This window comes from Lutra lutra, chromosome 1, assembly GCF_902655055.1.
Source record: "Lutra lutra chromosome 1, mLutLut1.2, whole genome shotgun sequence".
Lineage (NCBI taxonomy): Eukaryota > Metazoa > Chordata > Mammalia > Carnivora > Mustelidae > Lutra > Lutra lutra.
This window is the reverse complement of record NC_062278.1, coordinates 35,828,042-35,852,252: the sequence shown is the minus strand read 5'-3', so window position 1 is coordinate 35,852,252 and position 24,211 is coordinate 35,828,042.

Here is a 24,211-nt window from a genome sequence, read left to right as displayed (position 1 = left end):
TACTTAAAGGGTCTGTCCAACAAGAAGGTATAGCAATTTTAAATATCTATGCCCCTAACATGGGAGCAGCCAATTACATAAACCAATTATAATAAAATCAAAGAAAACATTGACAGTAATATAATAATAGTAGGGGACTTTAACACCCTCCTCACTGAAATGGACAGATCATCTAAGCAAAAGATTAACAAGGAAATAAATCTAAGCAAAGATTAATAAGAAAATAAAGGTTTTAAATGACATACTCTGTTTCTCCAGATGGACATCACAGATATATTCAGAACATTTCATCCCAAAGTAACAGAATACACATTTTTCTCTAGTGCACATGGAACATTCTCCAGAATAGATCACATCCTTTGTCACAAATCATGTCTCAGTCAGTACCAAAAGATTGGGATCATTCCCTGCTTATTGTCAGACCACAATGCTTTGAAACTAGAACTCTACCACAAGAGGAAAGTTGGAAAGAACTCAAATACATGGAGGCTAGAGAGCATCCTATTAAAGAATGAATGGGCCACCCAGGAAATTAAAGAGGGATTCAAAAAATTCATGGAAACAAATGAAAATGAAAACACAACTGTTCAAAATCTTTGAGATGCAGCAAAGATGGTCCTGAGAGGAAAATGTATAACAATACAAGCCGTTCTCAAGAAACAAGGATGGTCTCAAGTATACAACCTAACCCTACACCTAAAGAAGCTAGAGGGAAAAAACAGCAAATAAAACCCAAACCCCAGCAGAAGAAGAGAAATAATAAAGACCAGAGTATAAATCAATGAAAAAGAAACCAAAAGAACAGTAAAACAGATCAACAAAACTAGGAGATGCTTCTTTGAAAGAATTAATAAGATTGATAAACCCTGGCCAGGCTTATCAAAAAGAAAAGAGAAAGGACCCAAATTAATAAAATCATGAATGAAAGACCAACCAACACCAAAGAAACACAAACAAGTATAAGAACATATTCTGAGCAACTATACATCAGCAAATTTGACAATCTGGAAGAAATGGGTGCATTCCTAGAGGCATATAAACTACCAAAACTGAACCAGAAAGAAATACAAAACCTGAACAGACCCATAACCAGTAAGGATATTGAAGCAGTCATTAACAATCTCCCAAAAAACAAGAGCCCAGGGCCAGACAGCTTCCCAGGGGAATTCGACCAAACATTTAAAGATGAATTAATACCTATTCCCCTGAAACTGTTCCAAAAAAAAAAAAAAATAGAAATGGAAGAAAAACTTCCAAGCTCATTTTATGAGGCCAGCATTACCTTGATCACAAAACCAGACAAAGACCCCATCAAAAAGGAAAAATACAGACCAATATTCTTGATGAATATGGATGTAAAATTCTTACCAAAATACTAGCCAATAGGATCCAAGACTACATTAAAAGGACTACTCACCACGACCAAGGTGGATTTATTCTTGGCCTGCAAAGTTGGTTCAACATCTGCAAATCAATCAATGTGATATAATACATTAATAAAAAAAAGAACAAGAACCTTATGATACTCTCAATAGATGGTGAAAAAGCATTTGACAAAGTGAAGCATCCTTCCTTGATCAAAACCCTCAAATTGTAGGGATAGAGGATTCATACTTCAATACCATCAAAGCCATCTAGGAACAGCACACAGTAAATATCATTCTCGGGGAAAAACTGAGAGCTTTTCCCCTAAAGTCAGGAATGCAGCAGGGATGTCCACTCTTACCACCACTATTTAACATAGTACTAGAAGTCCTAGCCCCACCAATCAGACAACAAAAAGAAATAAAAGGCATTCAAATTGGCAAAGGAGAAGTCAAACTCTCACTCTTCACAGATGATATGATACGTTATGTGGGATACCCAGAAGACTACATTCTAAAACTTCTAGAACTCATACAGGAATTTAGTAAAGTGTCAGGATATAAAATCAATGCACAGAAATCAGTTGCATTTCTATACACCAAAAACAAGACAGAAGGGAGAGAAATTAAGGAGTTGATCCCATTTGCAATTGCTTCCAAAACCATAAAATATCTAGGAATAAATCTAAACAAAGAGGCAAAGAACCTGTACTCAGAAAACTATAGAGTTATCATGAAGGAAACTGAAACAAAAACAAAGAAATGGAAAAATGTTCCATGCTCATGGATTGGAAGAAAAATATTGTGAAAATGTTTATGCTACCTAGAGCAATCTGCATATTTAATGCAATCCCTATCAAAATGCCATCAACTTTTTTATTTTTATTTTTTTTTTAAAGATTTTATTTATTTATTTGACAGAGAGAGAGAGATCACAAGCAGGCAGAGAGGCAGGCAGAGAGAGGGGAGGAAGCAGGCTCCCCGCAGAGCAGAGAGCCCGATGCGGGGCTCGATCCCAGGACCCTGAGATCATGACCTGAGCCGAAGGCAGCGGCTTAACCACTGAGCCACCCAGGCGCCCCGCCATCAACTTTTTTAGAAGAAATGGAACAAATAATCCTAAAATTAATATGGAACCATAAAAGACCCTGAATAGTCAGAAGAATGTTGAAAAAAGATAACCAAAGTTGGCGGCATCACAAATCCAGACCTCAAGCTCTATTAAAAAGAGATAAGACAGTATGGTACTGACACAAAAACAGACACATAGATCAATGGAACAGAATAAAGAGCCCAGAAATAGACCCTCAACTCTATGATCAACTAATCTTCGACAAAGAAGGAAAGAATGTCCAATGGAAAAAGACAGTCTCTTCAACAGATGGTGTTGGGAAAATTGGAGAACCGCATGCAGAAGAATGAAACTGGACCATTTGCTTACACCACACACAAAAATAGACTAAAAAATGGATGAAAGATGTCAGTATGACACAGGAATCCACCAAAATCCTTGAGGAGAACACAGGCAGCAACCTCTTTGACCTCAGCCACAGCAACTTCTTCCTAGAAACATCACCAAAGGCAAGGGAAGCAAGGGCAAAAATGAATTATTCAGACATCATCAAGATCAAAAGCTTTTGCACAGCAAAGGAAACAGTCAACAAAACCAAAAGAAAACAGAAAGGGAGAAGATATTTGCAAATGACATATCAAATAAAGGGCTAATATCCAAAATTTATAAAGAACTTATCAAACTCAACACCCAAAGAACAAATAACACAATGAAGAAATGGGCAGAAGACATGAATAGTAATTTCTACAAAGAAGACATCCAGATGGCCAACAGACATGAAAAAGTGCTCCATATCACTCGGCATCAGGGAAATACAAATCAAAACCACAGTGAGATATCACCTCACACCAGTCAGAATGGCTAAAATGAACAAGTCAGGAAACAACAGGTGTTAGTGAGGATGTAGAGAAAGGGGAACCCTTGTACACTATTCGTGGGAATGCAAGCTGGTGCAACCACTCTGGAAAACAGCATGGAGGTTCCTAAAAAGTCAAAAATAGAGCTACCCTATGACCCAGCAATTGTGCTACTGGGTATTTACCCTAAAGATACAAATGTAGTGATCTGAAGGGGCATGTGCATCTGCATGTTTATAACATAATTGTCCACAATAGCCAAACTATGGAAAGAGCCTGGATGTCCATTAACAGTGAATGGATAAAGAAGATGTGTTGTGTGTGTGTGTGTGTGTGTGTGTGTGTGTGTGTGTGTGTGTGTAATGGAATACTATGCAGCCATCAAAAAATCAAATCTGGCCATTTACAATGATGTGGATGGAACTAGAAGGTATTATGCTAAGTGAAATAAGTCAGTTAGAGAAAGACAATTATCATATTACCTCACTGACATGAGGAATTTGAGAAACAAGACAGAGGATCATAGGACAAGGGAAGGAAAAATGAAACAAAATGAAACCAGAGACGGAGACAAACCATAAGAGACTCTTAATCTCAGGGAACTTTCTGAGGGTTGCTGGAGGGGAAGGGAGTGGGAGGAATGAGGGGGCTGGGAGATGGACATTGGGAAGGATATGTTCTCTCAAGGAAAAAAGTGTGGTTTGTATATACACAATGGAATATTATTCAGCCATAAAAAGAAGGAAATCTCACCATTTGCAACAATGTGTATGGACCTTGAGGGTATGTGAAATGAAATGTCAGAGAAAGATAAATATTGTATGATCTTATTTCTTTGTGAAATCTGCCAAACAAAACCAGGGGTGCCTGGTTGGCTCAGTTGTTAAGCATCTACCTTCAGCTCAGGTCATGATCCCAGGGTCCTGAGATCAAGCCCCACCTCAGGCTCCCTGCTCATCAGGAGCCCTCTCCCCCTCCCCCTCCTGTGTTCCCACTCTCAGTCTCTCTGTCAAATAAATAAAATCTTCAAAAAAACAAAAACAAAAACCCCAAAACAAACCAAACCCTCCCCTCCAAAAAAACCCACCATACATACAATAAACAAATGGGTGGTTTTGTGTGTGTGTGTGTGTGTGTGTGTGTGTGTGTAGTGGGGGATAGGGTTTGGGTGAAATGGGTGAACTTATAAAATAACAATGTCATGGAGATGTAATGTGCAACTTGACTACTATAGTAAATAATGCCATATTCTGTATATTTGGGAAAGTTCCTAGGAAAATAAACTTTAAATGTTCTCATAAGTAAAAAAATATATATAACTATGTATAGTGATGGGTGTTAACTAGATTTACAGTGGTGATCATTTCACCATATATACAAATATAAAATTATTATATTGCACAAGAAAATAATGCCATATATTAATTATATCTCAAATTAAAAAAGAATTATATAAAAAATAAAAAGAGAAATTAGACTGTGAGTCAGCAGGTGAATCAAAGTCACTCATGAAATGTCACATTAAGTATATGGAAAGACATTTATAAGAGGACAGAAGTTAATAAATTTAGATAAACACACAATTTATATTAGTAAACAGATACAGACACTGAAATAAATTTTAAATTAAAAGAGGAAGCTTTGAGGAAAATATAATAGGTTTTGACTATGAGGAGGTTATGTGAGTCTGCAATCATTCATTTATTTTTTTACTTGACAAATATTAAAGACTAAATATCCTGTGGAAAATATAATGATGGAAATTTCTAACTTTAAGGAAGTTTTGATAAAAATATGAGAGAAATAGAACCAATTGCATGTAATCCCAATAAAACCTAGCTACCTGCAGTCTAGTCTGAGCTTAGTACAAAATTCAAAGGAATGCCAATCAGCTTAACCTCTAACAAAGATTTGAAAGCCTCTTACATATTTAGTATTCTTTCAAAAATGCAAAATCCATTATACAATTTATTATAGATGATAAAAACATATCTAACATATGTTCAAGTTTCCTTTCTTTTTGTAAAAGAAAGGAAAACAATGTTTTGTTTCCAAAACATTCCCCTGAACTAAGTACATACGAATCCCAATCTTTCTTCTGTTCTTTCCATGTTTGGATCTGTTAATTGATCTTCTGATCAAGACTATCTGCTGTATTTAAACCTATCAGAGCAACAAATACTTATAAATACATATTTCATGTCCCATGTAAAAATAAAGAAAATACAATATGGAAATATTTATATAAGAATGTATCTAGTAATATAAATTGAAAGAATTGAAAAAAAAAGGATTGAGAGAAAAAAAAATTCATTCAGTGCCAGATGCATTAATGTAAGTTGTTAGCAAGATTCAAAATGTATATTTCCAATGAAGATCTTCAAGTGTTGGATAGAACTTCAGAGAAAAGGTATGATTGGATAAAATAGTCAGATATGTAAGGATAGGGAAACATTGCTTACATCACAAACTGTTCTGAGATTGAAAAGGGTAAGAGTTTTGTTGAAGAAGAGATTAACCTTTTTTTTCTTTAAGTAAGCATAAATAAATATAATTCATTCAGTATTACATGCTGTATTAAGAAATAACAATTGATAAAGATCATCAATTATCTGTAAGTCTCTCCTCCTCTTCCTTCATATAAAATAATGAGTACCAGAAATTGACAAAGTACTATGTACTATTTAACATAGATATACTATTTATCCTAATATCTGAAACACTTGATTTAAGCAAGTATGTACATTTTTGTCCTGAAATATTATTTCTCACCTTATTAAAACTAGTGATCCCTTCTTTGTTATCAGATGAATTTACAGAAAGCAAACATAGTTGAGCAACTCTTAACAGGTATCTAACACTTAAAGAAAAATGATATTTATGGAATTTCTTTAGCTAAAATGAGGCAAATTATAAGGCCAGGTGAGAAGAATAGGAAATAAGGAATACTTTCTCCTAATCTAAGTAGGAGCCTATAGCCAGGAACTTACTATGGTAATTTTTTTTCCTTATTTTTTTTCCTCTATCTTCAAGCCATTTAGCTTAGTTGGTAGTTGAGTAAATTTTAAGCTTAATCCAGTTAATTTTGAACTCACTAGTTGGCTGAAAAATAAATGCTGTTGGTAAACAAAAGGACTAGGCATTACGATGTGAAACATTCACTATTATGGGTCAGGCAATTTAAACACATACTACATTAACAGAATTTATGTTTAAAAATATTATTATTTTTATTACATTATGTGCTGTGTTCCTTGAACTTATAAAAAATTAATCTTTGTGAATAAATGATGGCTTTATAGGCAAAATGTTTATATATATATTATATATAATATATTATATATATATTCACAGTATACAACCTTTTTTTGTTTTCAAAAATGTCACTTTTCCATTTTTTTTAAGTCCTTGTTCATACATCATTAGCTTTAAGTCCCTCCTTTTTCAGTTTCAGCTCAGTTTTGTCTTTCTAAATTTTTGGTTTTGCCTCAGTGGGATTCAACATTTCCAATTTCATATATCTCATTGTATTGACCTTTAAGAGATTTCTGTATCTATCTTTTCATACAGAGACCAGATTGCCAACTATAGTACCAATTTGGAAAGCACCTACTTCTTTAAAACTTCTAACACAGTTATGCTTCAGTAATTACTTTTCCCCCTATTATTTTCCTAATATAGGAGTCCAAATGACTAAGATCACTATATTCAAAAATCTGTAGTTTGAAGACATTTTTTTACCCTCATGGAGTTATAATGGCTTTAGCAAGATTCTGTAGTTACTCTTAAAGGCATTTCAACCTTTTTTCATTCATTCCATACATCTCAAATGATTCTAGACTTAAACTTGAGATATCATAACAGATAACCAATTTTAACAAAAATTGTTAACTAAGAATCCAATGTCTGTATATCCAGAAAAACGATTTTTGTTTTCAGTCTAATCGACATATTCTTATTTTGCCAATCTTCTTTCTAGCAAGAATAAAGTCTTTTTATTACTTTAAAATGCTATTTGTGATAGAATACATTTTCTTTTGTTTCATAAAAAATTGATTTATGAAAATAAAAAAAGAAGTATTCAACTAGTCTTCAAATGATGCATTATCTTTCTACTAAACAGAGTTAAGAGTATGACTTTAACTTAAAAAACAAAAACAAACAAAAAAAAAAACTTGAGAATAATACCTAAAAGATAAATTGCCACATTTGACCTTTACATCAAAAGGCCCAAAACTTCTGCTCTTTTTAGATGATGGGAAAAAATATATGCAAATAGCATAGTTCTTAAAAATTCATTAATGTATTCAATCATTTAATAAATTGTTGTTAAACATTTCTAAACAGTCTAACAAATATCTATACAATCACTTAATGAGAAAAGTGTCATAAAAGAAATGATGATGATTCTATGATACACTGTTTCAATTGTGACTCATTTTGGGAGGGAGAAGAAGCAAGCCATCTCTAAAATGTGATATTGGGCGGCGCTTGGGTGCTCAGTGGGTTAAAGCCTCTGCCTTCAACTCGGGTCATTATCCCAGGGTCCTGGGATCGAGCCCCGCATAGGACTCTCTGCTTGGCGGGGAGCCTGCTTCCCTTCCTCTCTCTGTGCCTGCCTTTGCCTACTTGTAATCTCCATCTGTCAAATAAAATACATAAAATCTTTAAAAAAAATAAAAAAATAAAAAATGTGATATTGGGATAATTTTGTTAGGGCAGAGGCAAGATGGTGGAGAAGTAAGAGACCCAGTTTCAACTGGTCCCCTAAAGTGACCTAATTATCTACTAGAACACTCTGAACACCCATGAAATCAGCCTGAGATGTAGGATTATACACTTCTGGATCTCTATGGGGGCAGAAGAAGCCAGTGGACAGGTAAAGCGTACTGGGAACAATTGGATTTATATCAGAGGATAAACAGAAGGGGGAGGGAGCAACCAGAAGTGACCCATTGGAAAGTAATACCCCAATACGAGAGTGCCCTGTGATTGGGGACCAGCATTAACTTAGAGTCTGGTTAAAAGCACTCAAAAAGAGCAAAAGATCTTAAGGGACAACTGATGGAATTGGGCGGTCATTGGCATGGGCCTAAGCCCATGGACCCAGGACGGCCACCACCAGTGACCATCCATGCCAGAGACAGTGCGACAAAGCCTCCAGGCCTTGGTCCCTGAGCACCCAGCTTTTAGCTACTTGCACTGAAAGGTCCCCCCAATGATAGGTCTGTGATCAAAGGAGTGAGACTGATACAAAGCGAAGGTCAAGCAAAGCTTTATTTCACACCAAGCATTGAGAATCAAACCGACCGTTTGGAGCTGCCTCTTACAGAGAGGGCAACCCCTCCCAGCCTTACAGACTAACTTTTTATAGAGCAAAGGCCGTGTGGTTGAGCCCGGCCACACACAGGTGGCCAATGAGATTGTAACACACAGAGAAAGCTGCATAGTCATGCTAGGTCACACATGGGTGGCCAATTGAATTACAATTCACCCCATAGTAGCTATTTGAACTAGCCTATCACCTTGGTCAGAATTGGCACCCAACAGGTGCCCAAAAGGCGGGGCCACACTCCTTGGTAGCTAGGGAGACAGTATGTGCCCCCCTGATTGGATGTCTCCACATGGCCGGACTCATCCCTGCATTTGGGCTCTGTTATCTCTACCTGACCTGACCCGCCCTTGTATATGGGCTCTGTTATCAGGGACTGGTCAACCATATTTTACTGGCTTCCCAGACTTGCTTTTAAGTAAGTTCTCCTTGGGGGGGGGGGGGGGTGCAGGGTCAGTTTAAGTTTTCTTGCATAAACAACAAAATCACTGTTTAACTGGATGGAATCGCTCTGGCTAAATAGGCCCTTACAGCACCACCCTGCTAGGTGTACTTCCCGCTGGCACACAGAGAGAGTCTAGTGTGGACAAAGCCAGCGCTCTTTAGAACCACAGCCTTTTGTGCTCTGAATGCACACTGTGTGATTGGGTCCTGAACCAAGCTCCCCACCATCCCCTGAGAGAGCTCCGTGCAGGTGCTAGCTGGCGATCTCTAGGACAGGCTGAGAGTCTGAACACTCCGAGCCCAGGCTTGAAAATCTCAGCGTGCTATCTCTGGTGGGATCTCTCCAGTGGTCTAGATCCCAGACAGCAGTCCTGGAGAAGGCAACCACTGGAACCAGGCTCCCTGGACCAATATAGCTTGCAGTTTTAGTAGCATGGAGGTGCAGAGAGACAAGCAGGCGCTTTGGGGGCAACCCCTGAGAGGATGGCTAGGGACGCGCACTGCCTGTGGGAGACTGCATGGCTCAGTGGAGTTTGCAGAGGGGGAGTCTGTGTGTTCTGGACCACCCAGAGGGGAGAAGATTGAGGCTTCTCTCTGAGACTGAGTTCTGGGTGCAGTTTGCTTTCCACTAAATCTCCAAAAAGCCACAAAAAGCCACCAAAGAATGAAAACCTCCAGAGAACAAAAGCCTGAAAAACCGCCTTCAACAGAGCCCAGCCCCTTGATAGGGCGCAGGAGGACTCAACCCAAGCAAGACTGACTGAAAAACAATGTGGCAGGTCCCTCCCTCAGAAAGCCAGCTGAAAAAATAAGAGGACAACCACCACACGGTCCCCATAAAACTGTAAAACCCCAATATCAGGGAGAAAGAAGATATTAAGCTCCCAGTATTGCCCTAAAACCTGTATATTTCATAGATAAAACTTTTATTTTTTATTTGTTCTCACTATTCTTGCTTTTTTAAATTTTTTAACCTATTTACCATTACAATGAGAGGTTCAATACAACAAATTCCATAATAACCTTTTAACTTGAACTTTTTTCATACATATACCTGGGTTTTTCTTTGCTTTTCTATTTTTTTAATATACATATAGATATAAGCTTCAAGGTAATCCTCTTTCCTTAATCAATACTACCCCTATATATAAACCAGTTTTAATCTCCCTTTATCTCTGGAAAGTTGAGTCCTTTAACAAAGATATCAAGATACACTGAGAAAAGAATCAAAATAACCTTCCTTGCCCATGTTGAGGATTTATAACTACTCTCCAATCTTTTTCTTCTGTCTGTTTCTGTGTATTTATTTTTGTTCTGGTATTATATAAATCTTATAATTGGGCTTCATTTTGGCTGGGTTCTTTTTTTTTTTTTTTTTTTTTTCCTTGCCATTTGATTTTGTCAGTCTTTTCATTTGTCTGTTTTTGTTTGTATACCTTATAAATCTTACCTTTGGGACCCATTCTGGCTGGGTCTTCTCTCTCTCTCTCTCTCACAATCTCTCTCTCTCTGTCTCTCTGTCTCTCTCTGTCTCTCTCTTTTTTTTTTTCAATTTTTCTTTCTTTTTAGTGGTAACTTCCAATTGCTCAGAAGCACTCCAGGGTGCACCTTGCCTGGATCACAGTTAATATATTCAGCTATGTAACCCCTCTACCACCTCTCATCAAATGACTAGGAGGAGGAATGCCCACCAGAGGAAAAATTCAGAGACTATGCCCTTTCCATCAGAGCTATTAGATATGGACAAAAACAGTATGTTGGAAAGGGAATTCAGGGTAACAATTATCCAGGCAATGGCTAGGTTGGAGAAAACCATTCAGTGACAACATGGAATCTATTAGGGCAGAAGTGAAAGCCACCTGGGAAGGAGTTAAAAATGCTATCAATGAGATCCAATCTAATCTAAATTCTCTAATAGCTAGGGTAACTGAGGCAGAAGATAGAATTAGTGATCTAGAAGACAAAATGATAGAAAAAAAGGATCAGGAGGAAGCCTGGAACACACAGCTTAGAAGGCATGAAAACAGAATTAGGGAAATAAATGATGCCATGAAATGTTCAATGTCAGAATTATTGGGATCCCTGAGGGGGAGGAAAAAGAAAGACTAGAAGATATAGTTGAACAAATTCTCCATGAAAATTTTCCCAATCTGGGAATGGAACCTGTGTTCATGTCCTAGAGGCAGAAAGATCTCCCAAGATCATAGAATCTAGAAAGACCTTAAGACACCTGATTGTTAAACTGATGAATCATAATTTTAGACAGGACCTCTTGAGAGCAGCTAGGGGGAAGAGATTCCTTAGTACAGAGGGAGATCCATCAGAATAACATCAGACCTGTCCACAGAAACCTGGCAAACCAGAAAGGGCTGGCAAGAAATATTCAGGGCACTAAATAAAAAGAACATCCAGCCAAGAATACTTTATCTAGCAAAGCTGACATTCAAAATAGATGGAGAGATAAAGAGCTTCCAAGATCAGCAAGGTTTAAAAGAGTATGTGACTACCAAGCCTGTACTACAAAAAATATAAAGGGGGGGGTCTATAATAGAAGAAAGAACCCAAGAGAGTCATAGAACAGAAATGTACAGAAATAATGTACAGAAATGTACAGAGACAATCTATAGAAACAAGGACTTCACAGGCAACATGATGTCAATAAAAACGTATCTTTCAATAATCATTCTCAATGTGAATGGCCTAAATACTCCCATAAAATGGCACAGAATTGCAGATTGGATAAAATGACAGGACCCATCCATATGTTGTCTACAAGAGACCCATTTTGAACTTAAGGATACATTCAGACTTAAAGTGAAGGGATGAAGAAGAATCTTTCATGCTGATGGGCCTCAAAAAAAAGCTGAAGTAGCAATTCTCATATCAGATAAATTAGATTTTAAACTAAAGACTGTAGTCAGAGATAAAGAAGGACACTACATCATTCTTAAAGTGTCTATCCACCAAGATGATCTAACAATTGTAAATATTTATGCCCCCAATATGGGAGCAGCCAATTACAAAAGACAACTGTTAATCAAGATAAGAGTTATATTGGGGTGCCTGGGCGGCTCAGTGGGTTAAGCCTCTGCCTTCAGTTCAGGTCATGATCTCAGAGTCCTGGGATTGAGCCTTGCATCAGGGCTTCAGCTCAGAGGGGAGCCTTCTTCCCTCTCTCTCTGCCTGCTTCTCAGCCTCCTTGTGACCTTTGTCTGTCAAATAAATAAATAAAATCTTTTAAAAAAAGAGTCATACTGATATAAATACATTAATAGTAGGGGATCTTAACAAGTCACTCTCAGTAAAAGACAGATCATCCAAGCAGAAAATCAATAAAGAAACAAGAGCATTGAATGACACATTGGACCAGATAGACCTCATAGATATATACAGAACATTCCACCCTAAAACAACAGAATACCCATTCTTCTTGAATGCACATGCAACTTTCTCCAGAATAGACCACATACTGACTGCGTCACAAATCAGGGCTCAACCAATACCAAAAGACTGAGATTATTCCATGCATATTCTCAGACCACAATGCTTTGAAACTCAACCACAAGAAGAAGTTTAGAAGGAATTCAAAGACTTGGAATCTAAAGACCTCCTTGCTTAAGAATATTTGGATCAACCAGGAAATCAAAGAAGAACTTAAACAATTCATGGAAACCAATGAGAATGAAGACACTTCAGTCCAAAACCTATGGGATACAGCAAAGGTGGCCCTAAGGGGGAAATAAATAGCCATCCAAGCCTCCTCAAAAAAATTGAAAAATCTAGAATACACCAGCTCTCTTTACACCTTAAAGAACCAGAGAATTAACAACAAATTAAGTCAATCCCACACACAAGAAGGGAAAATAATCAAGATTAGAGCAGAGATCAATGAGATAGAAACTAGAGATACAGTAGAATGCATCAACGAAAACTAGAAGCTGGTTCTTTGAAAGAATCAATAAGATCGATAAACCATTAGCTGAACTAATCCAAAAGAAAAGAGAGAGGACCCAAATTAATAAAATTATGAATGAAAAGGGAGAGATCACTACTAACACCAAGGAAACATAAACAATCATCAGAAATTATTATCAAAAGTTATATGTCAATAAGTTAAGTAACCTAGACAAAATGGATGCATTCCTGGAAACCTATAAACTTCCAAAACTGTATCAAGAAGAAACTGACAACTTGAATAGACCAATATCTAATAACAAGATTGAAGCAGTAATAAAAAACCTCCCAAAAACCAAGAGCACAGGACCTGACAGATTCCCTGGAGAATTCTACCAAATATTCAAAGAAGAAATACCTATTCTCCTGAAGTTCTTTCAAGAAAAACAGAAACAGAAGTAAAACTACTCTTTTTATGAAGCCAGTATTATCCTGATCCCCAAACCAAGCAAAGACCCCACCAAAAAGGAGATTTTAAGACCAATATCCCTGATGAATATGGATGCTAAGATTCTCAACAAGATCCAAGTTAATAGTATCCAACAGTACATTAAAAAGATTATCCATCATGACCAGGTGGGATTTATCCATGGGATGCAAGGGTGGTTCAACATTTACAAATCAATCAATGTGATAGAACAAATCAGTAAAAGAAGAAACACATGGTCCTCTCAATTGATGCAGAAAAAACATTTGACAAGATACAGCATCCGTTCCTGATTAAAACAATTCAAAGTACAGGGATAGAGGGAACACTCCTCAACTTCATAAATCTATCTATAAAAAACCCACAGCAAATATCATTCTCAATGGGGAAAAGCTGACAGCCTCCCTTTGAGATCAGGAACATGACAAGGATGCCCACTCTCACTACTCTTGTTACTAGAAGTCTTAGCAATCAGACAATAGCATCAGACAACAAAAATAAATAAAAGGTACTCAAATTGGCAATGAAGAAGTCAAACTCTCTCTTCATAGATGACATGATATTTTATGTGGAAAACCCAAAAGACTCCACCGCCAAACTACTAGAACTCACACAGCAATTCAGGAATGTGGCAGGATACAAAATCAGTGTACAGAAATCAGTTACTTTCTTATACACTAACAATGAGAATGTAGAAAGGGTAATTAGAGAATCGTTCCCATTTACTATAGCACCAAGAACCATAAGATACCTGGGAATAACCCTAACCAACTAGGTAAGGGATCTGTACTTGAGGAAGTACAGAACACTTATTAAAGAAATTGAAGAAGACACAAAATGATGGAAGACCATTTCATGCTCATGGATCAGAAGAATAAACATTGTTAAAATGTCTACATTGCCTAGAGCAATCTATACTTTCAATGTCATCCTGATCAAAATTCCACTGGTATTTTTCAAAGAGCTGGAACAAACAATCCTAAAATTTGTATGGAACCAGAAGAGATCCTGCATTGCTAAGGAAGTGTTGAAAAACAAAAACAAAACTGGGGGCATCACGTTGCCTGATTTCAAACTTTTCTACAAAGCTGTGATCACAAAGACAGCATGGTTGTGGCACAAAACCAGATACATAGACCAGTGTAAAAGAGTAGAGAGCCCAGATATGGACCCTCAACTCTATGGTCAAATAATCTTTGACAGAGCAGGAAAAAAATATACAGTGGAAAAAACACAGTCTCTTCAATAAATGGTGCTGAGATAATTGGACAGCTACATGTAGAAGAATGAAACTCAACCATATTCTTACACCATACACAAAGATAAACTCAAAATGGATAAAAGGCCTCAGTGTGAGGCAGGAATCTATCATAATCTTAGTGGAGAACATAGGCAGCAATCTCTTTGATATCAGCCACAGCAACTTCTTTCAAGATATGTCTCCAAAGGTAAAGGAAAGGAAAGCAAAAGTGAACTTTTGGGACTTCATCAAGATCAAAATCTGCAGAGCAAAGGAAACAGTCAACAAAACAAAGAGGCAACCCACGGAATGGGATAATATACTCGCAAATGACACCACAGACAAAGGGCTGATTTCCAAGATCTATAAAGCACTCTTCAAACTCAACACACACAAAACAGATAATCATGTCAAAAAATGGGCAGAAGGCATGAACAGATACTTCTCCAAAGAAGACATACAAATGGCTAACGGACACATGAAAAAATATTCATCATCATTAGCCATCAGGGAGATTCAAATCAAAACCACATTCAGATACCACCTTACACCAGTTAGAATGGCCAAAATTTACAAGACAGTAAACAACATGTGTTGGAGAGGATGTGGAGAAAGGAGAACCCTCTTACACTGTTGGTGGGAATGCTAGTTGGAGCAGCCACTTTGGAAAACAGTATGGAGATTCCTTAAGAAATTAAAAATAGAGCTACCCTATGACCTTGTAATTGCACTACTGGGTATTTACCCCAAAAATACTGATGTAGTGAAAAGAAGAGCCATCTGTACCCCAATGTTCATAGCAGCCATGGCCACAGTCACCAAACTGTGGAAGGAACCAAGATGCCCTTCAACAGATGAATGGATAAAGAAGCTATGGTCCATATATACAATGGAATATTATGCCTCCATCAGAAAGGATGAATACCCAACTTTTGTATCAACATGGACGGGACTAGAGGAGACTATGCTGAGTGAAATAAGTCAAACAGAGAGAGCCAAGTATCATATAGTTTTACTTGTGGAGCATGAGGAATAACACAGAAGACATTGGGAGATGGAGAGAAGTCAGTTGGGGGAAATTGGAGGGGGAGACAAACCATGAGAGACTGTGGACTCTGAGAAAGGAACTGAGGGTTTTAAAAGGGGAAAGGGGTGGGGGGTTGGGTGAGCCTAGTGGTGGTTATTATGGAGGGCTCTTACTGCATGGAGCACTGGGTGTGGTGCATAAACAATAAATGCTGGAACACTGAAAAGAAGTAAAATAAAATAAAATGGAGAAAAAATAAAATATGATATTGGTTTTGGATTTGGGGAGTAAATTTATTATCTTAGCAAATGTATCACAGTTACATTTCCTTACACAAAGTTCATATTTATATATATTTTTAAAGAAGTTATAACACAAGGACTAGTAACAAAGATTTAAAAATAATAGAGCAATGTCATATTACACAGGACTCTTTCAGCTGCAAGTATAAGAACACAATTCTGAATAGGCTGGAAAACAATAGAATGTTAATGATTGAGATCCAGGTGTGGATCTCCCAAGATTAGTGCCCTGGTTCCTCTTGTTATATCCTGAACTAGTCACTGTGTGGTAGGCACCATGATGTACCACCCAGATCCCTTTTGCTGAAGGGCTTGAGTCCCCAGTGGAGAGTGTCACTGGTGCCCTTACTTGTTAGTACTTTTAAGGTGAAGTAGTTTTCAAGTGAAGAGATCTATCCTGTCTAAAGCCACATTCTCTTCCTTAGGTGGCCTACATCTAAAAATGGATTAAGTGGGCTATAAAGAACCCCTTTCTCCAACAGGACATCTTTGAAGTGACATTATAACCCCAGAGCTCCAGGAAACTCCCAAGATTGTCTTCAGGTCTTCACTGCAGCTCACCTTCTCTCTCTCCCTACTTTTACTGGTTTCCCTTCCATAGGTATCGGTCCAAGAACACAGCTTAAACATGTGGGATACTAAACTTCACCCGGTGGTGTTTCCTGGGAAATCCAATCTGTGACAACTGTCCTCTTTAACCTATTTTCTGATCCATAAACATGGATAGTAAAACCTTTCTTCCTGGATTATTATGCAATTTATTGAGAATATTCACAAAAGGTACTTAATCTTGTGATTTACATATAGTAAATAGTGTATACATTTTATCTATAATGATAATGATTATGATGATTGGGAAGGAGAAATGAGGTGGACAGGAATGATGTGATTTCAGTATTCCAAATGATGTCATTATGTTCTATCACTTTCTTGCTTTCACCAGTTTATTTATTTATTTATTTTAAACAACCACATTTTCTCAGTCAGTTTTGTGTGTTTGCCTCATTTTCTCTTACTACCAACCAGTACCATCCCGGTGGTAGGAAGAGACCAGAGTGAACTGAATGATAAAATAAATCTTTCTCTTCCCTTCAAGAAGGACGCCCCTCAATTTTAAGCCCTAGACTGATTCTCATAATGTTACTTATTACCCTCCAAGCCAAATCTACCTGGCATATTGACAGTGGTCAAATTTTTACTAAAAGTTAAGGCTTGTGTCCTTTTTGAAATGTTTATCTTCCAGAAAGGGTTAATTCCTTACATACTTTAAAAGATGAATGAAACTTTTTTTTTTTTTCCTCAGATCTTCTCCTGAGAGTAGACACTGACCAAGAGAGTAAGGAAAGAGAAATGAAGGGCACCACAGAGAAGGGCTGGAAATAGGAAAAAGAAAAGAAGAACTGACAGGCTTAAAATTCCTGAAGATACATGCCCTCTACTTTATAATACTGCATTGGGCCAGTGTCAAATATAAATATTTGGGCATAAATATGTTCTTCTTGAAGGTGATATCAAAACTGATATTATCATTATATAGTAAAGTAATATTTAACCAATCAGAAGATATTTACGTGTTTATCTGTTGGCTATTTGGAAAACAGCAGATAAAATAATGTAATAAAATGGAAATAATTATACATAAAAGTGTTCATATAGCTCTTCCTTCTCTGCACCAACAGAGTGAGGACACTGGAGGAAAAAGGCAGTATTAAAAGAGACCTCAAGGGTCCTGAATAGGCTTTCATCAAGGGAAGGACCCAGAGGAGACCGCTGCCCTTTTGAAGGATGCACAAGTCTTACAGACGTCAATTGGAGGATGAACACACAATCTCTGGCCATAGAAAGTTGAACTTGTTTTAACAAACTCTCCTTTCAAAAATAAAAATTCCTAACTTACAAAATATTTTTTATCTCAGACTATAGAGTGTTTTTGCTTTCTACCTCAATAAATCATATAACTATCAAGTAAATTCATTACTATTTCCCTAATTTCCCATTATTGGACAGTTTGATTTCTTCTAATATTCATAATTATAATCAATATTTAAGCAAATATTTTAAGCATAGAGCCTTTTTCATTTGTCCATTATTTCTTTAGGATAAAGGCCTAATAAGATATTGTTAAATAAGAGCTTTTTAAAACTTGATAGATGAGAAAATCTGTGTGTAAATAAAGCTTCCTGCCTGATATTAGAGTGAAAGCACATAAGCTGTCCCATACTGTCCCACACGCTCAAGTGTTGCTTGTCATAAGTATGCTGTAAGCTATGCTCCTTTCTTCTGCAGTTGCCTCCTGCAGTCTCAGGGCATGACTTCTCTCAGTCTGATCCTGATCTTCGCTATGGCACTTAATTTCCAACCATGGGTACAGACCTGCCCCTCGGCTTCTTTCAATACCACACATTTCACCAGAAGCTTAGAAAAAAAAACACAAGTGAATTACAACACAGATATTTTTAAATGTCACATTCAATAGGACTTCCTTAAGAGTTCAAAGGCCCAATCCCTTCTACAGCATTTTCCAAAGGTGTGCAATTTATAACCCAGCTCCTGGCTCACTTCACTGTAGTAGAAGGAAAACAATCCCATCAGGTCACCGTTCCATTCATAGTGAGGAAAGGACTGGGTATTCCCTCCTCCTATTATAGTTCAAGAACCTGTCATTCTAAGGTTTAGAGAAAGAGTCAACTCTTTATGCTTCCCGGGAACATAGTCCTATGATCCAAATACTAATGCCCTAGTACTGAGGATTTGTTTTGGATCCCAGCATAATTGTCAGGAGACAGTAAATACCACTTCCCAGCCTCAAGAGTATGGTTTTAAAAGGAAATTAAAAATTCAAAGTCCAGGGGCGCCTGGGTGGCTCAGTGGTTTAAGCCGCTGCCTTCGGCTCAGGTCATGATCTCAGGGTCCTGGGATCGAGTCCCGCATCGGGCTCTCTGCTCAGCAGGGAGCCTGCTTCCCTCTCTCTCTCTCTCTGCCTGCCTCACTGTCTACTTGTGATCTCTCTCTGTCAAATAAATAAATAAAATCTTTAAAAAAAAAATTCAAAGTCCAATCTCAAAAGTTTGTAAAGGGTGGGTTATGTTCAATATGAAATAATTTCACATATGAGACTCAACAGTATAGTCCATACTGTGCTGCGTCAAGCTCTGTTCTGCTTCTATTCAGTTTTCTCCAGGTATCATGTGAGGAGAAGGTAAGACTCTACACCTTCTGCTAGTCCCTCCATATGATGGCTCAATAATGGCACACAGGACACTAAATAGCATGTGATCATACACAATCATGGCTGGTGTGGGGAGGGGAGGTGTGATTCCATATTTAAGAACACATGTATATAACAGGAACATAATCTACGAAGGGAGAATTGCTTAAAAATATGCAAACAATTTCTGTTACTAAACAGAACTCCATTTTTTTTTTTTAGATTTTTATTTATTTATTTGACAGAGAGAGAGCTCACAAGTAGGCAGAGAGGCAGGCAGAGAGAGAGGAGGAAGCAGGCTCCCTGCTGAGCAGAAACCCCCAAGGCAGGACTCAATCCCAGGACCCTGAGATCATGATCTGAGCCAAAGGCAGAGGTTTAACCCACTGAACCACCCAGGCACCCCCAGAACTCCATTTCTTAAAGAGATTCAACATTAATATTTAAATTTCAGACACACTTAAGTGATATCTCAAAAACAGACACTTGATGAGCTCCAGAGTTAAAGATCCACTCATAGTGGGGTGCCTGGGTGGCTCAGTGGGTTAAGCCGCTGCCTTCGGCTCAGGTCATGATCCCAGGTCCTGGGTTCGAGCCCCACATCGGGCTTTCTGCTCAGCAGGGAGCCTGCTTCCTCCTCTCTCTCTGCCTGCCTCTCTGCCTACTTGTGATTTCTCTCTGTCAAATAAATAAATAAAATCTTTAAAAAAAAAAAAAAAAGATCCACTCATAGAAAACAGAAGATGCTTACAACTTTATCTTGAAAGTTTTCTTTTCTATTTTTTTCTGTTATGCCTGACAATGTTTAAATTATAACATAATAATGACAACAATAATAATGAAGATATCTTGCTATATCAGGGCTTTTCTGTGTGGATAAATATGTAAGAAATTTGAAGTTTCAAAATGAATAGCTGTCTGGAAACATTAAGTGGAGGTGATGAAACCTGCATAATTTGAATACAAACACTGCTGAGAATTCCAATATATTAGAATGTTCTAAAAGTTGATATTTACTTACTTGAGGACCAATTGGGTCAAACACAATTCTTGGGCTTTTGGGTAAGCTACTGTTGTCAATGAAAAATTTAAGGCAGATAAAGATTGCTCATACCCTACTATATATCTTACTGTTAAATTATAATTAAAATATATATCAGGAAACAAGATGGGATTGGGGAGGGAGACAGACCAGTAGAGACTCTTAATCTCAGTAAATAAACTGAATGTTGCTGGAGGGGAGAGGGGTGGAGGGATGGGGTGACTGGGGGATGGACATTGGGGAGGGTATGTGCTATGGTGAGCGCTGTGAATTGTGTAATACTGATGATTCACAGACCTGTACCCCTGAAACAAATAATACACTATATGTTAATTAAAAAAATACATTTCAAACCAAAGTTTGCCACATTTATTTTTACCATAGAAACATTCAAACAATATTAGCAAGTGAGTTTAGAGAAAAAAACCACATATAAAGAAATAATAATATATCTTGTTCTATATACCAGAGGAAGTTGGCTTTTGACCATTTTAGTTGTTCTGACCACTACCTTGCATAAATGATTTATTTATGACAAACTATCCAATGTTCTCAAAGGAAGATTTTATTAAATTTATAGCCGACATCAGGTATGCAGCATCTTCCACATTTGCAGCCAAAGAAAACTGGGAATTTAGTTTGGAATATCATCCTTAAAGACACATGCTCTTTGCCTAGCAGAATTATTTGTTCCTTTCATGCAGTGTGGTGAGTGCCTCTAGCTATTTCAGTCATGCTCATATGTGGGATCCCATTCATTTCACAAATGAAAGTTCATTTCTGACACTTGTTATGGTAATTAGCAAAATAGTGCCTCTTGCTTGAGATGTAGATATGGATTGCAAAAGCAATTTGTATAGCCACCTCTGGATTGGATCGAATACTAGAGAACAATTTCTGAAGTTTGATTGTCTTTATGATGAATCTTGAAATCAGGTAAATTAAGTCTTCTTCCTTTGTTTTTTTATTCAAAGTTGTTTTAGCTATTCTAGATCCTTACATTTCTACATAAATATTAGAATTAGAATCTGATTCTAATAAATACCTAATGGGATCTTGATTTAGACTGCTATGAATCTAAACATTAATTTAGAGAAAATTGGTAGTTGAACAATATTGAATATTCTGATCCATAAGTGTGGTGTGCATCTCTATTTATTTAGATATTCTTTCATTTCTCCAAGAAATATTTTGCAGTTTTCAATGTATAAGTTTGTAATTTTATCATATTTATTCTAAAGTATTTCATATTTTTGATGCAGATGTAATTTTATTGAAATATTTAAGTTTTCAAGTATACACTGCTAGTATATAAAACAATTTATTTTTTATATATTGATACTTTATCCTATAAAATTATTAGTTTATACTACTAGTAATACAAAAATACCTTTTTTTTTAAAGCAGGGTTTTTTGTTGTTATTTTGTTTTGCTTTTTGCTCATTCCCTAGGATTTTTATATAGATGACTTCTTGAGAATAAAGATAATTTGAATCCTTTTATGCAATCTGAGTGGCTTTTACTTATTTCTCTTTCCTTGTTTTATTAATAATGTAAAATAGAAGACTTGAAAGCAAATATCTTAGTTTTTTTTTCCTTTCCTTTTCTTTTTTAAAAATTCATTTTTATTGAGGTGTAATTGACATATGAAATTGTAAGATAATTAAAATGTACATTATGGTGTTTTGCTGTATGTATACATCATCAAGTATTCCCCCTAACTAGTTAATGAACATGTCCACCACCTCATATAATTGTCTTTATCAATGAGTACTTCTGATATTTTATTTATGCATTTATTTTTTCCTTTTAAGATCAGGCATCATTTTAAAAATTTAATGGTAAAATTGTTCATTGAAAGTAACAGCTTCCATATGTAGGCATACAAGTAAAATACCTATCATCTTTCCAGCCTTTAAAAAGAACAAAATTAGCTTGTTGTATTTATATCTTACTAAAAGGAACATAATATTTTTAAATACTTAAATATTTTCTATTTCACATGCCAAAAAACAAGTGGCTTTAGAACTGTTTTCTCAGCTCCATATTTGTAGTTCAACAACACCCAGTGTTTCTGTTCAATTTCACTACTCAATATAAATTTGCAACTTCAACCTAGTATTTACTAATTATCCACTACCCTGACATCTAATTTTTAAAAATAATTTGAATTTCTAAATCACTTCAAAACCTAATGGAACTCAAATGCTATTATAGCTGAAACCACTTAATAGGGCCTTGTTAATAAAGACAATCTAGTTAAATTAGGCACTTTCAGTGAACATATTTTATCTTGGCCACTTGATGTAATCCAAAATAATAATGATAGCTAATAAGTATGGTCTGATAACAGGGACATTTACTCCATTAACAATTTGCCTGGGCTGTTCTGATTTTTCTGTTTCAGAGTTAGTAAGAGTCACTGATTTGAGAGCTTCTATTATAAATCCTGATTTGTGGTTTATATGAAGGAAAACAAGTACCCATAATTCAGTCAGATCAATATAAATAACTATGGGTACAAAACCATGTCAAATAATATAAGTCCTTTACACCCTTGTCCAGAAAACTAAAACTAGACCCTTTTCATAGTGACCATTACTATTTTTATTTTAGTTCTATTAATTATCAGAACTGAAATATCACAAACTCTCAATAACATTAAATTACATGTTTGAAACACTTTGAAAACTGTACAACATTATCATCAGTTTTAAGGAACTTCAGAAAAAATACTATAGGCTTACAGAGCAGGTGACAATTTTTTTTAAAGTTATCATCAACATTTGAAAACATGTCTTGGAGGGTTTTTTTTTTTTTTTTTTTTGGTGGATGAGGGGCAGCAGGAGAGAGAGAGAATTTTAAGCAGGCTCCACACTAAAGTGCAGATCCCAACATGGGGCTCGATCTCATGACCCCAAGATCATGACCTGAGACAAAATCAAGAGTCTGAGGATCAACCTACTGAGCCACCCAGGTGCCCTTTAGAGCTTGTATTTTTTTTTTTTTTCTATTCATCTCCAGTAAAATTTAGTCAGTCAGCAGTTTCTCTAAACAGCGTGACACATCAAGTGTGTGTATATATATATGTTTATATATATGTGGATACACACACACACATACACACACACACACACACACACTCTGTATAAGAGAAATAATGGAATAATTTCATTCATAGGTCAAAAAAATTTGCTCAGTATCCTTATGGCATATTAGTTCCTTATTCCAAAGTTCTTAAACCTTTAGACTAATTTGCATATCCAATACCTTACCAGAACATTTCCTTTATTTCTTCAATAGATATCAAATACCAATTACATGTCAAATATTGTAAGATACTTTATTGACACAAATATGAATTCTGCCATATTTTCCATTGTCAGTTTGGCATCATCCTTCCCATTCTGTATTCTCTCCTATAGAGAAGCTCAGAACTGCATTTGTCTGAATTCTCTTGCACTGTGGTTCTGGGTTGGCTCTACCGATAAGGGCCTCTCTCATAAAATCTTTAGGAGGAAAATAAGCCATTTTTCTATAGTTGCTACTGTGTTCATGCAGTTAAGATTATCTATAATGACTTCTGGCTTTCAGGGGGACCTGCTAGAAATCACATATTATGAGCAGCCAGCTAATATCTCTAATGTAGACTTCCCTTGTATTTCAACTTGGTAAGGTAGGGTCCTCTGGAAAATCACTTACCTTGGTGGTGGAGGTGGATGACACTTCTAGAAGAAACCTACCACCATTTCTTTTACTTAGGTTATCTTGGAAATGGCTTTTCTAATCTCATTCCCCCAACCTCCCAAATTTGAATAATTTTCTAATTCCTGGTTAAGTCATTTTTTTTTCTATTTCCACTTTTGGCCACGATAGAGCAACATGTAATGAGTTTACCTTCTCATCTGAAACAAATAAAAAACCTGAATGCAGTAAGGAATG